We start from the raw sequence: 20,080 nt of genomic DNA, 5'->3' as shown, positions 1-20,080 counted from the left end.
TTACACAATATACCTAATCATGTCATCTGAATTGGTTTTAATAAAAACTCCAGAATGACAGAACAAAATCAGAGAATCATTTAATATTTGTATTTACTTGCACTATTTATAAATTCTTATCATGACAAATTCCCACTAGAAAACATCATAAGAATTAAGTGTTAATACATAGTTGAATGTATAACATTCACAAATGATGTTAACATAGGTTATTAGAAATATTCCATAGAAAGTACTTGTCTTTAATTAACTTCTAAACTTATAGACTATCAAATGTTTAAATGACTGACTAAGAATCAATAATAATTAACTGGTATCTGTTAATATGACAAAAATAGTAGATACCATTATTTTATATAAGACTTACTATGGATAACAGGTCTTAAAAGTGAATGACTCAAAGGGCAGTATTAAGATAAAGTTAGGTGTATTTATCTACCATGATAATAGGGTAATACTGAAACTCATAACTTCTTTGCTTGTATCACAAGTTATAAACACTACTGAGCTCTTTCCCTTTCACAAAGAACTAATTTACTAAAAACCATGACTTTATAATTACTGAGAACATGACATCTGAAACTTAAAATAATATCTAAGATACAGTATAAACTTCATCATATTAAATGCATTACAATTCAATCCAAATTATTCACACATATATTTCCCAGGGTTTAGTATAGTATTCCAGTATTCTTACAGTTATGCCATTAGCCATAAGCATTTCCTCCATATGTATAAGACTATACTAAACACTTGTTAACTGCATAGAAAAAAAGGGTATATAAATGAAAAAAATACATAGTTAAATTAACCTATATGAACTTGGAGCAATTATTCATAAGAGCTATTTATAAATAATCTAGTACTTTCACTAGAAATTGAGCCTATAATTAACTGTTTGCAGGAAAAATAACATATCTTTAAATATTTGACCGCAAAAATATAATCACCAATATGAAAAGGAACAGTGAATATGTTTGCAGACAGTGTAGCTTGTAATTCATATGAGAGAAGCCCACTATGCTGTATTGACCAATCAAAGTCTTGACATCCACAATTAGTCTTGCATATACACACTAAATGTAATGTAATCCGATCTGATTGCAGATAATGCATAATGTCATGAGCTAAGTGAAAAAGCTTCACTTCTTAAATTACTTATTGATATTTTCCCACTCAGCACGCTACACAGCACAGTTTCCTGACCCCACTCTAACTGAATCACAAAGTACGCTTATTTACAGTAACAAATGTAAGGTTTGACCCTCAGATAGTTTCAATCACTAAATTAGCATCCAACACACAACAAATGACATCCAGACTCCATAATCCATACAACACACACAAAAAATCAGTGTTATATATCCTCTCCCATAACTGGGCCCTATAAAACTGGCAAAATCAAATCATCCAATCACAGTCTTTTCAAAGATTTCTAAAAACATACCTCTTCCATTGCATAAAGGCTTTCACAGCCTAGCTGAAGAACCTATTTAATTAGGTTGAAAGGAACACTAAATTCATGTTATCACTCTCTGTTTTCAATCACAGTCATTTTCTGTAGCATTAGATCTCACCAGGTAAACAATAAACCGCTGCTGCTATGTAAACATACGAGAGATACATACTTGTAAAACTACAGGAAACACAGAGTCTCTGCCGAATTCATATTGAATAAAGCAAGTCTGTTGAAAATGGGAAGCAAGCAGTAACTATAACATTAAACTCTACAGAAATCATAAATAGCAACCGTTTAAAAACCTTGTGTCATAAAGCATACAAGCATACAAATGCCAGAAACACCCGATTTATGTCAAAAGCCAGTAAACGGCTTCTAGTGCACACAGGTAACAAAATTTACTCTCTCAACAATCACAAATTGTAAGAAATGAACAACTTTGTTGATATATACTAAATCATAAATATGACATGTTATCTAATGTATCCAAAACAATTTAGGTGAATTGAACTGAGCAGTAACTATACCTGTTCAACAACTCAGGAAAGCATTTAACATAGCAAAAAGACTATGCATTGTCTGAACTAAAGCATGTCATCTTAAGGTCATAAAAGCAAAGACAGTTTACTGTTTAGTTATATCACTCAAATAAATCTAAAATATTGTACTATTATTAATGAAAAAAGAATAAATCAGTTATTTAATTTTTATATGAATGATAAAAGGTAGAGAAATGAAAAAAGTAAATAGATAAAAAAGGAAAATACTTTAATGACATACCTTATTTGAATATTTAGCAGGTATAAAACAAATTAGAGTCAAGTTGCAGTAGATGTTTTGAAAGATTTAGTGGGAACAACAATATCTGACTCAGTTTTTTGTTTTTTTCTTTTTAACATCAGTCCAAGAAGATTTATCAGGAACCTTCTTCAGTGATGTAGATGCCCATTCCATATCTTCAGGTAAGGAAACAATGTTTTTAATAAAAGCAGTGGCTTCTTCCATGGTATTGAATGATCTCATTTCATTTTTATATAGAATTTTTAGTCTGGCAGGAAAGACAAAATGAGTTTTAATGTTATTCTGCTTTAACAGTTTTACTAATGGCCAAGCTTTTTTCCTCTGTTCCAGAAATCTAGTAGAATAGTCATTGTCAATCCTAATTGGGTTTTGATTATATTTTAATGGACTTTTCCTCCAGGCAGATTTTAGGACTAACCCTTTGTCCAAATAAGATATAAACTTTATGACTATTTACCTGGGAGGAGTAGAAGAGGATGTTGACACTGGTTTTCCTAAAGCTCTATAAGCCCTTTTGATACCAAAGGAAAAACCTTCCTTTAAGTCAAAGATCTCTGGAATCTAGATGTTCAGGAAATAAATGATATCTTCTCCTTCAGCTCTTTCATGGATGCCAAAAGTCTTTATGTTTGACATTCTCTCCCTGTTTTCCAGGTAATCCACTTTATTGAGAAGCCAAGTGTTTTGTTTGATGAGGAAATCTTTCTGGATTTCTTTATCTTTCAGTCTTCCATCAAGATCATTCAGGGATGTTTCTAAGTTTGTTATTTTGGATTGATGCTGCTGTATAAGTTCCTTGAGTGAATCTGTTTGTTTCTGACAGTTTTTCTTGAGATTCTGTAAATTCTCTTTAAAATCATCTATTTTTAATGAGAGTTCTCGCAAAACAGATGTCACAAGTTGCATTTCTTTTTTAAAGCCATGTCAGTATGAGAAGTCTTCGAAGTGCTCATCTCCACAAGTGATATATTCTCCTTTATAATTTGACAGGAAAAACTCTCCTAAGTTCACCAAAGTTACTAATAATATAGTTTATACTTTCATCTCTCAATTCTAAGTATTTTTGCTAACATATGATAAGTTATTTCCTGTTTTTTATTTTAGTTTCATGGAACTCTTGAGAAACTGTTGCTATCAGTTAGCCATCTTGGCTCCGCCCCATGGGTGTGTTATTTTTGATGTTTGGTTTGATGAGGTTCATGCACTTTATAGGTTAACAAAAGCATAAACCATTAAAGTTCATTTCATATTATACTACCTCCTAAGGTGTAGCAGGGTAGTTTGATACATTTATAAAACATATCATTTTTGTGTAGTTACAGTGAGGGTTATGTTAGTATCTTTTAAGAGTTCTATTTTGTCTATGTGTTTATTGCACCATTTATCAGTGTCTGTTATTAGGATACATATATTTACTGTATATGCATACACACAAACACACACACACACACACACACACACACACACACACACACACACACACACACACACACACACACACATACACATATATATATATATATATATATATATATATATATATATACATATATATATATATATATATATATATATATATATACATATATATATATATATGTATATATATATATATATATATGTGTGTGTGTGTGTGTGTGTGTATGTATACAGAGAGAGAGAGATATGCATAGAGCAGATAACATAACCTAGAATTGAGGAAATGTAGTTTTCCAGCTGTATGAGTAGTGTACCCTTTCCTTAAGGAAGAACAAAACAAAAAAAAACATTTAAACAGGAATGATATCAGCATATGAATTACTGAAATAGACTGTCATAACTTCAAATGTAAGATCATGTCAAAGATCACTTTTCATTCTTATGGTTTAAACAAGCAATGCCAGCTTGAATTCTGTTTTCCTATTTTTAATCAAAATGCAAAGTGATCCTTGACACGGAAGTAAAATGCAGTGGCAAGAAGTTGTGAAACCGAAATAAAGATTTGGCCTACAAAACAGGCAACATTGTTAGAGTCTGATCTAGAAGAGTAATGTGGCACAGAACTAAGTTGTTTAAGTTGTGTATAGCAAAATTTTTTGTTAATGCCAAGACAAGTATTTAATGTAAAATAAATGGTCTGAGTTCTAACGGTGATGAAATGCATAATGCATTGCCCATGTCACTGAATGCACTAAGAATAAGTGAATTTTGAGCAAAATTTTCCATTATATGTTACTACTGTGTGTATGTTTGTGCCATACTTCTCAATTGTCCAGATTTTCACAGAATGTCCAGATTTTTGTCTTATAATTTTGGCAAATCACAGAGGATGGAAATAACTGAATAATGTCATACATTTTGAGTTGCAGACTTCCTTTCCTTCAGAAAATGCACGTGGAGACAAATTCTGTTATTCTAGCAACTTTCCAAGTCTATAAGAGCATTATTTAAAATCTGTTCCTATTTTTGTGCCTTTGTCCCACCATTGATTTAGGCTAGTCTTTTTCAGCTAACGTAAAAATGCTGGATTGATATCAGATTATAGGCAAAGAGAAAGGGATTGTGGAATCCTAAGTGAAACATCTGCTCTGGTAGAGTTTTTAGTTTAATCTAGAACAGGAGCTGCTGTTAAAAAGAGATAATTAGTAAGGCATATAAAATATTGCACAAGGAAGTTAGAAAAGATTGGGAAAAAAGAACGGATAAGCAATTCACAAAGAAACAATGAGAGGACATATCTATGGCACTCAAATATGCAGCAAAGTCTAGAAGATTAGAATTTTTTTTGGAAGTATTTGCACATGTATTTTTTTATATACCAAGCAGACTAAAAATAATTTTTCCTCAGGTAGATGATAAATGTAGGTAACTGGGGACATATGCTTTGGTAGTGCAATGAGTTGGCAGATTTTAAAAATTCCCCACAGAGTACTCTGTCAGAAATATAGGGTGAGCAAATGGGTGCAACTAAGAAAATATATTTTTTTAGCTTGCCTAGACATAGAAAGACCTTGTTAAGTTTAATTCTGGTGTCTGCAGAAAAAACAATTACTAGAAATGGAAATCAAAGTCTAAACCAAAGGTATTTGAATAGTGAATATTGCAACAGAGATAAAATAACTGGAAGTGGGATATTTAGAAAAGGGGTAGGAGCAAATTACATGGAAAAATTAAAATTACGGGAACAATACATGCATAATCATGTTTTGGAGCCAGAGTGAGGATTAAAGAACTACAGGAATTGAACAATTCATGTAACATTGGATTGATGATAATTGTAAAGAAGTAAGTATGTGATGTATAATGTGTGAAACTGTGAACATTAACTTGGTCTGTTTTCTTTTATATAAATGCATGTTTGCCTATGACATAAGTGATAATTCAATAAATATGTTAAACAAAACATTCAAATAAAAATAGATGGATGCTATAACATAATGCAGTCTAACACACTTGCAAGAAACAGTCAACGATAGCAGAACATCAAAGTATTCCCAAAGTACTACCATAGAAAACACTCCTCTCTGTACAGTGTCTCCCAAACACTGAGTGTGCTATGAAACTATGCAGCATGTTAGCCCCAAACCCCTCTAAGTCATGCTATTTTTATACTATAACAAATTAGAAAATATTGATAACAACTTAGAGTGACATTCTATGACTTAAACAACATGGGAATTCAAGATATGATGAAAATGTGTTATTTTGTTTTTGTTCCCCCCCCCCCGTTTTTATGTGAGGTTGTTCTTTAAAACCTCCCTTCTGGCCCTTAGTACCACCTCACAATTCACATTTCACTAAATTGTTGGATGAAGAAATACAAGCACTAGAAAACAAATTGTCACTAGCTTATCAGCACAAAACGCCAGCTAACAGCTGGGAATAACTATTTATAAATACATGAGAAAGTATAACAAAAACTGAAATAACCTTCCAGACTGTGTGGGCTTGGACATCTGACCCCACCAAGATCCTTCTACAAAAGGAACATGCTATGGTTGTCATTAAAGCCTGCTAAATATATATTGCACTATGTAACATTTTGTTCTGAACCATTTGTGCAAATTACTGCATTGAAGCAAACCAGGGCATCATGTAATCTATCTAGATGTATAAACAAATCCATGCTAAGAAATTATGTAAAATAATTCATAAAGAACAGCTACAGCCATTACAAATGTAATTCTCTCTACTACTATGTCAGAAGATAGTTATATTAGGTGCAGGCACAGTTACAAATGTCATTCAGTAATACTGTGATGGCAGATTGACACACTTTTCTGCAGCCATACTAACAATTGTGCAATGGCCACAATAACACCAGACATAGAGGGATATAATTACAACACTGTGCTATCCAGACCTGAGAAAATGTATCAAAACTGCCCATTATTATTATTACTTATAATTCTTATCGACCTTAAAGGTATTTTATTTCTTTAATAATTAAAATGCTGACTGTTCCAAGGCAACTGAAAATGATGAACATGGAAATGAATGTCAAAAGGAAAAGCAGAAGCAGAATTTATAACGCAGTATGACTTGTATATGGGGCAAACATAATACAACACTGACATTTAATATTAACCAAAAAGGCAATGTGGGGACATGCAATTCAAAAAGCCATAAAGAAGCACTAAGGCATTATTGGGAATGGCTACTGGAGACAAGAGCCACAAAGCTTTAAATTTGAGTAAAATAAGTCTGAGATGATTGATGGAAGAGAGAAAGGCTTTGAAAGATGGACATAGAAGAAGTAATCTAAATATCTGAAGGCAGCACGCTCTTTTCTAAATATCCAGAAAGTATGAAGGGTCTTGGTGTAGTACATGCTGACACAAATTAATGGCTGGTGGTATGGTTATGTTTATGAAAGAGATTAAGCAATGCAGACAGAATGTGAATGAGCCCAGAGGTTATTGCTAATATAAACAGGATTAATTTGTCTATAGAGCAGGTTCTGCTCTACAGCAGTGACTATGGTCATGAAATCTCGAGATAGGGTTGGGGGCCATAAAAAAAGGCAAATACATTTCTTTAATAATTACAAATTGTTACGGTATCATTTATGAGCTATTATAGAGACAATAAGCCTTTATAAGCCACAGAAGACAGACAGGCATACATACATATATATACACACACATATGTCATTTACTATTAAGAAATGATTTGCATTTATATTACTTGCCATTGTTTCAAAATAAAACATGTAAAAAGACTTTACATAGAAACATTTCTGTCAATCTTTTGTCCGGTAAAAAAGCTGAAATGTCATTATTACAGAGGTACCATGTTCAATAAAATCAAACAATACTTCAATGGAGTTGCCTCAGTATCTTGATGCTTTTCGAAGTAATATTTCAAACTTAGAATAGTTGGGAAAGCCAACAGTCAGCACATCTGCTGCTGACATAGTTGGAATGGCTTCAAGCAACTATCAGGATATTTTAGGCTCAGATAAATACTTTTTGGTTTCCTTCACAGCGTCTGCTGGAAATGCCTCTTTAGCCACCTTAGTTGGTAACTACCTTTGTCTCCCACCTTACCACTCCTTTGCTATAGGTGTCACAGACACCATTTTTTCATGACAATTACTTTGAAAAAAATCCATTTTGTCTAAATGTCTTCAATTTCTTCCCAGCAAATGTTCCATCATGAGTAGAAACAAAAGTAGTCTGTGCTGTTAACACTGTCACAACCACTTTGTCTGGCTACTTGTCTGTGGAACTTGGAAATATTCACTCTCTCTGTTCTTTTTCAAAGAAGACAATCATTTTAACTTTGGTTATAAATGTATTTTTCATGATTATTTTTGGTTCAGTCTCTGCTTAACTGATTTCAGGTTTTCAGACTGAAGTAAAGAAGCATATTTAAGGAGTGTCTTCTGTTTACTCTATGACCTCATCAGTAGATGAACTAGTGAAAGACTTATACCTTCCAAAGAAGTACTCCTGCAGTCCACCAAAGCTAAGTGTACATTTATATAATGGGCATTGTTAATTGACTGAGCTTTCTGTATGAGTTTTTTCTTTCACAGTTTGAACTGTTCTCTCAGCTTTACTGGTTTAGTTACATAGGACTTGAGGTCACATGCTAAAATTCTTGTCACTCTGAAACATTACTGAATTCCATACTTGTATCTCTATACTATTTGAGATTGTCCACATCAGCAGTTTCTGTGTCTTAAAATAGTTTAAGTGCATTGATTATCTCTGTTCTTATAGTATATTCTAACTTCATGGAATAGGGACACTTCAAATAATAATCTAAAACTCAAGTATACGTAGTCATGAAAATAAAACATTTCCCACGTTATCCTTTGATCTCACTTGAAGTGAATAAGGAATTATCCTTTCTCTTAAAAGGCAATTATGTAAGAAGTATACATTGAACAGTCTGAAACATCTTACCCTGTCCGCCTTGACATTTCTGACTATAGTATTATATTACTTGCAATTTCATTATTCTTCATGGATTCTTGACATCAGTTCATTCTTTACCTGATTAAAGAGTATTATTTTACCAAACCTGAGCATCAGACTTGTAGATAACTGATCTTTGTTTTACATGAAGTGTGACAGTGTTTCTTTCCTTAATACAGATTTAGGATGTGGCAAAGCACTTATTGTCACATTATGAAGCATATGCAAACCCCTGAGCACTTTCATTAGATTGCTGAAATTCTTTCACCTTCTTTTTAGTCAAATGCAACTTTGCAATCGTAACGTTCAGCTACAGTTCTTTGCTAAGGAAATCCTCTTTCTTGCCATAGTAAATGCAAATAACATATGCACATCATGCGTCTCTTTGCCTTTTACTTCACAGATAAATCATTCTATTGTAGTCTGAACATTTTATGCAGTTTTTTTGTGGTGCCCTGTAAAAGTATAGACTGTTTCCAGTACTCATTTCCCATAAATATATTTAGGGAACTTTTCAAATCCATACACTATGGTTGACAGCTCTTTTTTTCATCTGAGCATAATTTTTTTGTTTGAGGTTGTGGATCTTTGAGCAGAAATAATACCCAAAGTTATTCTGGCATGTTTTACCTTTGTGCCTTATTGACATCAAAACACTTTAATATGGATATGTCTGATGGTAAATATTTAAGCATTTCAACTTATTTATTGTTCTGTACTCTAGTACCATTCATAGCATTATAACAATTTCCTTAAGGTCAAACTTATACTCATCATATTCATAATACACTTCAGAAGATACTAACTGCATCATTCAAAGCATTTTATAATAACTTGTTTTCTCTCAGGAGGAGGGATTTTCACATTGCTCTTACTTTCTGAGTATCCAGTTTCAACCCTCATTCATTGAGACATGTCCTGTGTGTTTCCATTCTGCAACTTGAATTTTACTCTTTCTTTTTATACAGTTTGATACTATTTTTTGGCCCTTACTGTATATGTACAGTTTTTCCACAAGCTTGTCTTTAGTCTGTCAAAACATTAGTATGGAATGGCTTCAAACAACTTATACTCAAGCAGTCTATCAGGATGTTTTGAGCTCAGATAAATATTTTTTGGTTTCCTTCACAGCTGCGGAGCAGATATAAACATATAAAGCATCCCCCCAATTATCTGTGCAACAGTTCTCTGAAACACTTCATACACTGACAAAATGCCAAATGGAAGTCTCATAAATCTGTTGCATAACAGATGTGAATTAAACTACACAGCTTGAAACACTCCTCATCAAGCCTGATATTAAAAAGAAATCTTGGTTTCTATCAGGACCATGTTGTTCCTGGCATGGCAGATACCTCTTCATCAGTTATATATACATACATACACACATACATACATACAAATATTTCAAGCACGGGCATATTACCCTTCTAGCCTGCCAATATACCAAAACACTTGTTCTCATAATAAGTGTCCAGGCTGTTCTTAAAATATCTAAACCAGCACTTGCACTAATGCAATTTGCTAATCTGTTCCATGCATCAGCTGCTCTCTTTCAGAGACCCAACTAGTACACTTCTCATCCCTATAGAATCTTATACATAGATTTTCTGATGATTCTTTAGTACTCTTTGATAACCCCAAACATTCCCAGAAATAGTTGTCATTAAATGCACTATATACCTGAATAAGATCTCCTCTTAGATATCTATAAGAGACACTGTACAAGTTCAGATATTTTAGTCTTTCATAATAACTTAAATTTTCATATCCATGGATGCCCTTGGTACATGTCTGCTGTGATCTTTTTCAGTTTAGCCCTGTTTGTTTTCTATAAGGTTTCCGTATTGTTATGCCATACTCAGGTTTGGGTCTAATGTAACTAACAAGCAGTGACTTCATCATTTTTGATTTCCTAGACTTTATACATCTTTTTTCTACAACTTATAGTTCTATAACTATTACTACCGAATTAGTTGATATGATTATAAAAACTCAAAGCTAGATGTACTCAAATACCCAGTCCTTAAATGAATCTAGTTTCAATCACTGTGTGCTGTATTAAATATTTACTTTTCAATTTATGTTTCCCAAATCTCATATTCTCATTTCTTATGTATTTATCAGCATATTATTCTCCTGTTCCCAAATGGTCAATTTGGTCAAGTTCTTTTGCAGACATGCCTTATCTGTAACACATGTAATCAGTTTACCCAATTTCAGGTCATCTGCATATAGACTGTAGAAGACCTCAGATGAAAAGGTTAGGTTTGAAAGATACAATCTAAACAAGAAAGAATTTCACCTGTCCAGTTGTTGTATGATACTTCTCATGTCCTATTTGTAAGCCATGCAGCTATCCATCTTATCAAGAGTACATCAATAACTAGTTGTTCTAATTTATTTATCAGTGTTTTGTGTATGACCATGTCAAATGTTGAAGTAAAAATCTATATAAATTACATCATGGCACAAGTTTTCATTCATAGGTGTTATTATATTGTTATAGGACATCATGTTATAGGTGGTAATAGATCTATTTTCAATATATGCATGCTGATATATGGTTTCAAGTCCCAACCTATCCATTTCTGTCAATAACTTATCCAATATTACCTTCTCCATTATTTTTCACAACATGAAAGTAGACTTAAGGGTTTATATGAATCTGGGTTTGCCATACTCCCCTTTCCCTTGAAGGCAGGTTTAATATGTGCATGCTTGAGGAATCTCCCTATATTTATATGACCTTGTAAATAATACATATAATGGTACTGTAAGTTCTTGCTGAAGTGTTCTCATGTAATTATTACTAATTCCATGTCCTCCATATGCTTTGTTTGGATCCAGTTTGTGCAGATCTTTTTCAATATAATCTAATTTGATTGCAGTTTCTGTGGTTACTTGGATGTTTACTAGGACAACTTATCACCCCTGTTGTGGAACCAAACTGTTTTGCATAAGATTTTGTAAATGTATTTATAATCTGTACTGTCTGAGAATAGATTTTAGAATCTATACAAAGTTTATCAGTTTGTATATCTTTACTCCTTCCACATCTTATCTATCTATAAAATCTTTTCCTATTATTCTCAATATCTTTATATAAATTTTCGTCAAATTTTTCTTGCTCTTGTCTCACAATATGCTTACTTTGTTTGTCTGCTTGTTTATTTCAGTTTTCAAAGTTGTAGTTCGGCCTCTCTTCATTTTCTTATAGTTTTTGTCTCTCACCTTAATCAGGTATCTTGCTCTTATGGAAATATATCCCCCTGATGTATGCGTAGATCCTGATGTTAATTTTTTTTTTTAATTTTTTGCAATAAAACTATTGCTCTTTCAAAACTTTCCACATTCCATATACAATTTTTTCACTGAGCACATCACTCCAGTTAGTTTTACATAGTGACTGTTTTGCTTACATATAATTTGTAATTAGCACATGCATGTCATGTGTGCATGGTCCAAAATGTGTGCAAGGGGCCTATGGTTTGAAAACAGCCCAAAGTTAAACTTAATCTGTCACTGGCCAGATGCATTTGCTTTGACTGTGGATCTCAATGCTATTTCAAGTAATGTAAGTTTCAAGGGCAGAGAAGTTTGCTGTTCATGCTTCATCGTTTTTATTGTGAGATGGTATTGTTTAGCAAATGGCCATCAGTGCTTGTGCTACAAAATTTGAAATAAAAGTTTTAAACATCTCTAATCATTATAGAAGTAAATAAATAAACAGTATGCGCACTGACAGGTTTGAACAGTGTTTATTGTACCTGGGAAAACTGGCCAAGTAATTGGACACTGGAATAGCTGGGTGGGTGCTTTTGGGGGCTGCTGTGGAATTACCCTGATTCATTATCCTGCCTAGGGACCCATTTGACTAAGATCCATCTCACATCAGCAGACGACTGTAAATTTAACTCATGCTTACAGTAATTCCTAGTATCAAATAACTGTATTACAGGCATTAAGATCTAAAGAATGAGAGAGGAAAATGGTATTCTTTTAAGGGGTGTTTACTGGGTAGATAATGGTTGGGGGTCTTCATCTCTTTGAGTGTATATCAGGGAACTGGGGTGGGAGGGGAGTGAGGATAAATGGGATGACTGGAGAAGGATAGAAGTAACTTCTGACTGAGTGTAAGGAGTAAGTAAAATATGGAAGGAATGTCACAGAGAAGAGCAAAGGGAGAGAAGCAAGGAAGGGGTTAAATAAGAGTAAGTTTCTATGATGGCTATAAAAAAAGATGTGTAAGAAGATAAAATATATAGTGAATTCAGTAGGAGTGATTTGTTATGATGATGTAATTATGGTTAATTTTTAAGAAGAAAGGTGGTAGTTGAGGAGGCTAGCAATGATTGACAGATTGAAAGAATAGGTGGAGACAGCAAACTTTATATGCAATTTAAGAGTGGATGGGAGAGACTGAGGACAGTGTAGGAGAACAAAGCGAGTCGAGTGTAGTGAAGGAGAAAAGAGTGCTCCCTCCTATGAACGTAATGCTGCTCCAACAAAAAGTCTGTGACACTGAAGTTATACTTATGTTTTGGCAAGTATAAGGTGTAATAGAAGAACTATGCGATGTTCTAGTATAATACAGCTGGAGACAATTCAGAATTATTGTGAACTCTATGAAGGGATGGAGGAATGTGGCACTGGAGGTGGATATGAAAAGCACAGCACACAGAAGAAAGCAGTAACAAGCTAGACAAACTGGCATCACAGAACTAAGAATCAGAAGAAGATGCATGTATTTTATTAGCTAATTTACAGCAGACCAGAATTGCTTAGAGTTTTTATTATAAGGTTGCTGTCAGCTAGTACAGTAGTTTTCATATAAGATATGATGGACTTGACTAAATTTCTCGTGTAGGATAAGTTATTTGTTCATTGCTTTTTTATCATTGCACCAATTTCTGCAGACTATATCATTCTCATGCATTGTTGGTTTTGTTTGTTGAGTTAACCAGGACAAAGAATTGAGATGCTATTGGGGAAATGCTAACCAGAAGAATCTGTTGCATGCCAGGAGCCTATGTATTTTGTCTGTTGAGTTATGCAGGCTTTCCTGCTGATTTACTTGTAAAGTACAAGGAGCAAGGTATTGAATTTTACCAAAGGATAGCAGAACCCTACATCTGGATGTGTAAAGTAGTTTGGCCAGAGATGCAATATCTAAGAGCAGTAAGAAACTGTGTCTTTCTTTAAGTTAGTTGAACACAGAAATGGGACGCAACCAAAAAGTTATATATTTCAGTTTTGTTGAACTGCCAATAAACTGCACTTGAATGAAATTGTCTTTGCTGTATGATGCTTGCTTATGCTATCTATATATAATTAATATATATCTTTATATATCTATACACGTGTGTGTGTGTGTGTGTGTGTGTGTGTGTATATATATATATATATATATATATATATATATACACACATACATACATGCACACACACACACACACACACACACACTTATATATATATATATATATATATATATATATATATATATATATATATATATATATATATATAAATATATCTAGACCACCAAATAGCACATGGGACACTTCAACACTCCAATAGTCAATGTGCCCAGTTAAATAGTAAACACATCACTTACATTGAAATGAAACATTGAAATGCAGTTAATAAAATTTGCACTAATAAAGCTGCATTTTAGCATTGCAAATTGCTTGATTTTGCCTCTGCAGCTTAATAAAATACTTAATTTCAATCAGTGAGTGCCAGTTTTCCTCCTTGGTGGCCTGCTTTTGTAGGGCATTGTACAGTATAAGTCTATAGGGTTAGAGGTAGAAGTCCATTCATGGATGAACGCTTTTCCATGCTTCAGATGAGATGCTAAAAAGATGTCCCACAAGTTTGACATGGTGGTAGCTCAGGTTGATGTACAAGATCTCATGTCATTTATTGAAAAAAAGATTAGGGGCACTTCATTAACATCTCCATTAGTTTTACACTATAAAATAATTTAAATCAATTCAAATTTACACTCTTGTTTTTTTAATTTACACTTAAAAATTATTTACAAGTTAACTTAACTAAACAATTCTGTTTCTTTCATTATTTTTTATTTTATATTTACCATCTATCCTCTACCCTTTCTTCCACAAATATATTCTTATTTCAGCTAATACTTAATCATCTTCCATTTTCTGGTTATATAACAAATTCTCACATTTTTTCACATCACCCATATTGTCACAATTAGTACTTTATCTCATTTGTCAGTAATACATGTCTTTACTTTATCATATTTCCCATATAATACATCCTATTTATACATTTACATCCTTCTAATTAATATTCATTTTAAGCTTTACCAAAATTATTTATTCTTTTTGCAGTACAAAAAAAACAATGTTTTTATGTTTCTTCTTCATTACAGTGAACACATTTTCTTTCCTCCTTCATTTTATATTTCATATTCTCTTTTACCTATAACATGTCCTTAAAACAAAGTCACTAGGTAGATCACTTGAATAGTGGCCTTGTGTATACCCTAATCTCTTAGTTGCTAAGAAATCCACATCAGTAGATCAACAAAATCTCAGGAAATCTGAAGCTTGTATGGATAAGAAGCCTATATTGTCCAAACCAGCAAGTTGAAAGAGGTACTGAACAGCTAGTAACCAAAGAAAAAAATCATTAGTTAATATCTCAGTCCTAGTAAAATTCTTCCTTGTTCTTAAATGCTTCTACAGTTAAAGAAATATGAAAGTCATTATTCTGTGTTAAAATCTTCCTCTTTATTAATTCAGGTAGGTGAGTGCAATTCTGTTACATTAAGTAATAAAGGTTGCACATTTATCTAGCTGATGTATATTACAATAAGGATGTTTGCAAAGTATCCCTAATAACAACCTAGAACAGTGAGTAAACATGTTAAATGCCAACCAAATCTGTGAAAATTTACAGGAAAATCTGGCAAGGCTAGAGTTTTCACTGTGTGATTCCTTAAAAGTCCTTGACTCATGAGAAATATGCAAATGAATCATTTAAGGCCATCATGTGCTGAAGATTTCACATACAATAAACCAAACCAATGTATGTTTTTGGTATCAACAGGAATGCTCCAATAGTGTAGCTTACAAATATATAAAGTATATAAAATATATATATAAAGTAGATGTAAGACCAGCTAATTTTGAGACCAAAAAGATTAGAAAAGAGACGTAAAAAGCCATCATGTGTCTTGACTATGTGCTTTCGCCAATGGGGCTTCATCAGACCTACCTTTGAAAAATGGAACAAGTCCAGTATACCAACAACAAATTGTGGCCTAACCAAATTGGGTCATAGATATAATGACTGTATGATGCTAGTATCAAGAAGACATTATGAAGATTATTAATCTGAGCATGAAAAAATTACGAAAATGAGCTAAGTCCTTGAGATTTTCTTTCAGGGGTCAGTAGTAGGCTTGGTGGTTAATTCTTCTTAGGTTCAAAACACTTTTTATGGAGATATGGGTGTTAAGTCCAGGAGGTTAATTAGCCTGTCGGTGTATTTGCTATTCAAGTTTGGGCTTCTCAAGAATATCATTGGTGAGGCCCTGAAGTTCCTTTTTCTCAATCATATCCAGGATATGAAATTGGAACTTGTTGCATCCTTTTTCTAGGTTGTGCTTAGCAAGGGCGTTTTTAATGTCATTGTATTTTAGCTCATGCAGATGTTGCTCCTTCCTGGTCTTATGTTTGTTAAGTGTCTTACCAATGTAAAATGCATTACAGTTGTTACAGCTTCCCTATAGACAACACATTTGCTCTGACAACAACTCCAGAATTTGCTGACAAACATCTTACCAGTGTTTGGGCAAGTAAATCTGTTGGTGTTGCTTAGGAATTTGCAGTATCCACATTTAGGGTTGTGGCATGGATAGGTGCCTGGTTTATTCCTGGGGAGTGGATTGTTGAGTTTACCGATGGATTCGATGTATGTTCTCAGGTTTTTGTTTCTATGGATACTGAATTTTGGGGTTGATGGTAGTATAGTGCCAATAGTAGGGTTACTGCTGATTATGGTCCAGTTATCCTTAATGATGCTTCTAATTGTCAGGAAATCAATAGAAATAGTGAGGACCATTTCTGTTTCATTGTGGTTGTAGTTTCCCTGTTTTTTCCTTCTTGAGTTGTCTGCATCCGGGTAACTGGTGTTTCTGCATTTATTCACGATGATGAGGTCAAAGATTTCTTTGATGAAGTTGCTTTGGTATCCTCTCTCTAGGAAGTCTCTTTTGAGCTTAATCATGTTTTTCATGAAGTCCCTGAGTTCTTTAGAAATCCTTGCTATTCTGAGCCCTTGAGACTTCAGGACAGTTTTCTTAGTGAGTAGGGGGTGCATGCTGTTGCTGCGAAACAACAGGTTTCTTCTTGTGGGGTTTTGCTATAAGTTGTTAGATAGTAGGTTGGTGTCCCCCACTTTTGTAATCTTCAGGTCCAAGAAAGTGGCCCTTTTTCTACTAAAGTCATTGGTGAACTTTCCGTGATGGAACCGATGTAGTTGAGAAAGTGAGCTAGTTGCTCTTCTGATCCTGTCCAGACTATGAAGATGTCATCAATGAATCTGTGACAACATACCATGACTTTGTAGTAGTGGAAGTTGTATATATATTCCTTTTCCCATTTTCCCAGTGCAGTATTCGCTAGGTTGGGTGCCATCGCTGCCCCCGTAACTATCCCTTTCTTCTGCCAATAGTAGTGGCTGTTGAACTGGGGAGAAGTTGTTGCAGAATAGTATTCTGAGAAGTCTGCTTACTAGTTCTCTCTCCTGTCTGCAATCAGTTATTGATGGCAGGAGTGCCTCTGTAACAGTCTCTATACAGTAATGATAGGGCAGTAGTGTATAAATGCCTCATTGTCATTAGTCACCAAAATTGCTTTGTTGTCAACTCTTAGATCCTTAATTTTCCTTATCAAGTCGCTTGTGTCGAGGATGAATGATGGGTTGCCTTCAGTTAAAGGTTTAATTTGAACATCCAGGCACATTGAAATTGCTTCCGTGATGCAACCCCCGCTTGCTATCACTGGGCGGTAGGGGGAATCCCTGATGTTTTTATGCAGTTTAGGGATCCAAAAAAATTTCTGCAGCTTTGGGTGCTCAGTGGTGAGAAAGTCCAGTAGTTTGTTGCTGATTAAACTTCCTTCACCTAGGTAGAGTATCTCGTTATTGATTGTGCTGTAAGCGTCTTTAATATTTACGAGGGTAACCTTTTCATAGTATAAACCATTATCCAACATATTGAAGATCTTTTTGCTGTATGCAGCTGTGTCTGTCACTAGGATTGTGCCTCCCTTATCTGCTTTCATTATTCTTCTTAAAAGGTCCAGGCAAAGATTCTTCAGGTTTTTGAATTCGTGTGGGCTGAGGTTGAAATATTTCCTCTTTTGTGGTTTGTTCAATGACTTTCTTATATCGGCTTCACATTTATTTTCAAAAGCAGTGATTGTGGGGTGTGGGGGGCACAAAAGTTGCTTAGCTTTAGCCATTTTTCTCTCTTTTTGCTGTCCATCTTTTCATTGAAGAAAACTTTGAGGTTTAATTTGCAGCTGTATAATTTTAAGTCAATCAATGTTTGAACTACATTGCTTCTTTGGTGGGGCACAAACGTGAATCCTCTCTCCAGTAGTCTTCTTTCTGTGATGGTCAGTGGTTTTTCTGAGTGGTTCCAGACTTTGACAGTGGATGATTGCTGTTTGTTCTTCTGTTTGGCAGGTTTTGGGGGGGTCCAAATGTGCTTTAGATCTCTCCTGCTCTGCCATGTCCTGTCTCTGTTCTGGATTGGAGAACTGCTTAGCCTTGGATCTTGAGTTTCCTTTGTATGTAGATTATTTTGTGTGTATCTTCTTTGGTGGTCATACTTGCTTTTGGCTGGGGTTGTGGAGGTGGTCAGGGGATCCAGTCTTGGAGATCTCCTTCCATGCTGAAAATCCTGTTCACGGGGTTCGATGGGTGTGGAGATATTGGGGGTCAGTAGTTCCGCTTTTGTATTCACTGGTGGGTTGCTTTCCTCGTGTCTGCTGTTTATCACTCTGGTCATCTCAATGTGATTGGGGGGTAGGGTGTACCTGAAATTGTTTGCATCTCTATGTAGCTTTTGTTGTTTCTTTACTTTGAGGCTTTGGTCCAGTCTGGATATTTTTCCAATGTTTGTAATAATCTCTGTTTGTGGTCAGGTATGTCCTTGATTTTATCATCAAGTTTGATAATTATGTCTTTTCTTGTGTGGCATTGTGTTCAAGTAGGATCTGGATCAGTTTAGTTTTGACCTCTTTAAGGGTATTGTTCCATTTGTCCATCACAATATCATTCTTGTATCTGCATAGAAGATGTTTCTGTAGTCTGAGGCCCTTGGGGTAAGGCTTTTCTGGAGGCATGCATCAAGGTAAGCATTTTCTCATTGAAGGAATCTCAGGCCTGTGAGGTGGTGCTCGAATTCTATGACGGTGGTCCTGTCCCTATTGTAATGCTAAGGGCTGGTTGAGCCATTAAATCTTTAATCTTCTCCATAATTGTGCTCCTTGAAGTTTTGGTTTTAAGCTGACTTGTGGGTATCCTGTGAATAAACTGTGCTGATAAGACCTTTCTCTGCTACTAATGAAACTTAAAATAAAAATTCACTAGGTGGACCACTTGAATAGTGACCTTGTGTATACCCTAATCTCTTGTTTGCTAAGATATCCACATTGGTGGATCAACAGAATCTCAGGAAATCTGAAGCTTGGAATGATAGGAAGACTATTTTGTCCAAACCAGCAAGTTGAAAGCTGTACCAAGCAGCTAGTAACCAGAGAAAAAAATCATTAGCTAGTATCCAGTCCTGGATAAATTCTTCCTTATTCTTAAATGCTTCTACAGTGAAAGAAATATGAGAGTTGTAATTCTGTGTTAAAATCTTCATTTTTATTAATTGAGGTAGGTGAGCACAATTCTGTTACATTGAGGAATTAAGGCTGCAAATTTACCTAGCTAATGTCTATTACAATAAGGGTGTTTGCAAAGTGTCCCTAATAACAATCGAGAACACTGCGTAAACATGTCAAATGGCCAAACAAATCTGTGAAAATTTACAGGAACATCTAGCAAGGCTAGAGTTTTCACTGTGTGATTCCATCCTTGTATTAGAGACTCATGGGACATATGTAAATGAGCCATTTAAGGCCAGCCAGTGCTTAAGATTTCACATACAATGAACCAAATCAATATATGCTTTCAGTATCAAGCAGGAATGTTCCAATAGTATAGCTGAAAAAATATATAAAGTATATAAAATATATATAAATCAGATGTAAGACCAGCTAATGTTGAGACCAAACACTTTAGAAAAGAGACATAGAAAGTCATCATGTGTCTTGACACTGCACTTTCACCAATGCGGCTTCATCAGACCTACCTT

Source organism: Protopterus annectens, chromosome 11.part0, assembly GCF_019279795.1.
Source record: "Protopterus annectens isolate FY-2018-M chromosome 11.part0, PAN1.0, whole genome shotgun sequence".
In the NCBI taxonomy this organism is placed as follows: Eukaryota; Metazoa; Chordata; order Ceratodontiformes; family Protopteridae; genus Protopterus; species Protopterus annectens.
The sequence above is the reverse complement of the archived record's forward strand: the minus strand, read 5'-3'. Positions refer to the sequence as shown.